Source organism: Cyphomyrmex costatus, unplaced genomic scaffold (genome assembly GCF_001594065.2).
Source record: "Cyphomyrmex costatus isolate MS0001 unplaced genomic scaffold, Ccosl1.0 scaffold14, whole genome shotgun sequence".
Taxonomy (NCBI): Eukaryota; Metazoa; Arthropoda; class Insecta; order Hymenoptera; family Formicidae; genus Cyphomyrmex; species Cyphomyrmex costatus.
Genome location: NW_017275390.1, coordinates 2,684,683 through 2,688,616, shown reverse-complemented (window position 1 = coordinate 2,688,616; position 3,934 = coordinate 2,684,683). Strand labels below are relative to the sequence as shown.

General features: G+C 30.0%; 1 protein-coding gene across 1 annotated transcript in view; it reads right to left on the bottom strand.

Moving 5' to 3' along the window:
- LOC108782983 (protein croquemort) overlaps window positions 1-1,092 on the bottom strand; it is a 24,768-nt gene extending 23,676 nt beyond the window's left edge. Inside the window, exon 1 of the mRNA XM_018551390.1 lies at window positions 1,045-1,092. The gene's annotated coding sequence lies outside the window, so the exon portion shown is untranslated. The remainder of the gene's footprint in view (window positions 1-1,044) is intronic.
- Window positions 1,093-3,934: the final 2,842 nt, after the last annotated feature.

Below are 3,934 nucleotides of genomic sequence, written 5' to 3'. Positions count from 1 at the left end.
ATTCTGTAATAAATATATATTATATATGGGATATTTCATCTCAAGTGTACCACTCGAAAACTTTTGCCACTTTTGGATTTTTGATTTGGCTGAAATTTTGATATATTATAGTACCCATCGCAAGAAGCTGACATTTTCATTTGACTTTTTTATTTCCTAAAATTTTCGGTTTATTCTCAATGTATATAAATAATTTATTTTTTTATATTTACCTATTTTAAAAAAAGTGTTTCCGTGATTGATATTACTTTTATACTAAAATTATCGTTTTCTTATTATAAATTTTTTTACAATATAATTTTTCATTTTTATAAATTGTTATTATTGTCCAATTTTATTTGTAAGAGTACGACTACACTTCTGCATGCAAGAAAACTAGAGAAAAAAGTACAATTAAAAAAAAACGTTTTATTTGGATTATTTTTCGCAAAGTTATAGGCACTTGAAAATTGCGAATTTTGAAAAAATTCATATCTCATGACTATGTTGATAAAAAAATTCGAAAAACATTATGGTAGCTTCTTGCGATGAGTACTATATAATATATCAAAATTTCAGCCAAATAAAAAATCCAAAAGTTTTCGAGTGGCACACTTGGGATGGAATTCCCATATACTATACATATATATACATAATATAAATATATATTATATATTATATATATTATATACATATATATAATATTTTATATTATATATATATTCTCATTTATACAGTAATAAATTTTATTTTTAAATTTCATTGTTATTTAATTTTTTTCTTTAATTTCATTTCATAAATTTTGTAATAAATTTACGAATGAATATGATCCTCAGTTAAATCCCGTCTCAATCATAAATTGAGGTTCAATTCGTAGTTCGGATAAGTGATAAAACCAAGGTTTGGTTAAAACGCGATTTACACAAGTCACTTTCAAGAAATGTTTATGATATTAACTATGGCGTGAGACGTGAACTTTGGTTCAAACCTAACTCGCCTGAAATGAAGATCAATCGTAGATCGATCTACGACTATGAATACGGGCCTTTTATTAGTAATACTCACAGACTCACTTGCAGCCAAGAGACGATCTTCGCCCGATCTTCAATTTTTAGTCTCTACCTCTTTTTGTCAAATACCGTACAGGAAGATGAAGTTAAAATCTAATGCATTAACATGTTCGAACTTGTTTTCATAACATACGGTTACCTAAACATTAAAGGTTATCAAGAGATTCATCAATGAAGTTTATTCATGAATTTTTTGGTAATCTTTAGGTTCTTTCATATTGTAAGAAGTCTAAAGCCCAGTTTCATAATTCACGGTTATATAACTCTTAACCGAGGTTTAACTTATTCTTTATCTCTTTTTATTCTTAGAATTGGAAAAATATGAAAAATAAGTTAAACCTCGGTTAAGAATTACCCCGCTAGATCTACAATAAAGATCTAAGCCTTAAGCCATAAGAAATTAAATGGAATCATATAGTCAATTATTCTCCTCGAATTCAACCATAATTGGTTGATTTCTTAAGGCTTAAGACTTAAAACATGTATTGTAGATCTGAGGTTAACCGTGAGTTGTAATTGTGAAACTGGACCTAAGTAGCGTAGCTATAAGTATAGCACATAACGCGTAATCTTTTTCACTATGTTTTCTTTCATCATCGGTTATCTTGGTATCACTGTATGCCTCGTTATCTTTTTATTCTGTATATCTAGAACGTTTTTTGGCAGTTTGTATCACACATACTGTAAAATCATTAATAATTTACAAGGAATGATTTACATATTTTATTGGTTCGAAATCTCAATCGTCTACAGAAGATGGGATAGTAAAATATGATATAATATTGCGCAGTAGATTCGGCGTCTACAGTTTACGAGGATCTGTCGAAACAACGCGCCGCGGCGAGAGACTGCCGAACAATCTAGATAATAATCTGTCTCTCAGCGTGTAGCAAGCCTTTGAAGTGCTACTACTACCTCTCCTTCATCCCTTTACATGCCAGTCATTGCGCTGTTTATCGGTGCGCGCGAGAAACCCTTCGCGTCTTATCTCGCCCCGTTGATTGACCCCTGGTGACCTATAAAAGAACATTTATTACCGTCGTAAAAATGATTAGGTCCAAATTGTTTCGAAAGAGAACAATTTAACTAATTTTCGTAATACTGCACTGGCATAACGAAATTGACGATCGTGCCATGGGCAATAATGGTCTCGGCGCGTTAAAAGAAATTAAGCTCCAATTGCATAAACGTCGAAAATATAAGAAATGAAATCTGTAAAACGGATTAATGAAAGTAAACTTAATAGATCAATTTTTTATTTCTGCACTCTCTGAACTGGTGCACACGATGCAATAAGTCGAAGTGAGACAAACGTATATATCTGTGTCACTTCAACTTACTGCCCTGTCTACCAGTTTAGAAAATGCTGGAATAAAAACAAACCGATAGGTTTCTGTGTTAAGTTTATTGATATTATAACCAATTTGCAGAATTATTGACTATTTTTATACTGTGCATTTAAGCAGCAACGGTCTATGCTCTAAATTTGACTTTCGAATTATTTAGGTTCTTTGGTATATAAACAATTAGTAGATAACCTATTTTCTTTATGATCACTAGTCAAGTCTCGTTTTTTGATGATACGATCTAAAATACACATCAGTGTAAACATAAACGTAGCTAAACGTAGTAAACAAATATTATTGAAACCTGATAAATGACTTACAATTTCTTTTCAACCGAAACACTTCAAATCAATATATCTTTCGGAATGAAAATATCAAAATCACTCGTACACAATTAATCAGAATTCAATTTTAAATAATAAATAGGAATGTGGAAAGCGAATAAACATAAATAAGAGAAACAAGTCGTATTTTGTCGAATTTAATTTGTGATTCTAGTATCAGTTTATATACGTTTCAAATCTTATAGTAATCAGCACATAATTCATAAAATTGAAAAATATATTTAAAATTTATATGGAAACGTAACCCTACCGTGAAAGTCGCATAAGACAAAATCATATGTCATGGTGTACGTAAATGGGATACGATTTGTTGCTGCGTTCGGAAATATCACTCGAGTACCCCCGTGTATCGTCTTATCCTTGTTTAACATTGAATGAATAACAAGGATAAGACGATACACGGGGGGACTCGAGTGATATTTCCGAACGCAGCATGTATAAGATCGTATGTGAACAGTATATGAAAGACATACGTCGTTATAATTCATATGTCGTTTATGAAGTATATGCGAATCTTATACGAATCGTATACGATCATGCAATTAACATGTTATCGCATATGATCGGATATGATTCGTATGTCTTTCATGTACGAATTTGATCCCTTCATATTCATCACGATTCTTATACCAAATTTACGGTAGGGAATTACTAATTCGATTTGGTAAGATTTTCGCTCATTATAATTTTAAATAACAAATTAATAAAAAAGAAATAAGGACTTGTTATATAAAAATAAACAAAATGGTGTCAAGGGCGATTAAAGAGTCAAGAATTTTCGTTAAACAATAAAATATGTAATTAGTCATTTTCAATCAAATTAAAACATTACTTAATAAATCGCCTACAAACATTTAACTATATAATAATAAAATTAAAATAAAAATAAGTATTAAAATATAAAAATATAAAAAACGTTACGTTTTCAGCTCTCGGATTGAGCCCTCTTCAGACATTAAAATTCGGCGGACAAAATTTATCGTTATAAAAAATCGTGCAATTTCCATAATGATCTTGTGAGCCTTCATCGAAAAAAAACGGACAAATTTAAATGTTTTGAAAAGAAAACGAATAATTTTAAATGTTTCGAATGAGGTAAACGAGTTCATAAAAAGAAATTTTTAATAGCTTTATTAATTATTTATTTATGATATATTTCGAGAGTTACATAATAAATGACAAAACCAGAGAGAGG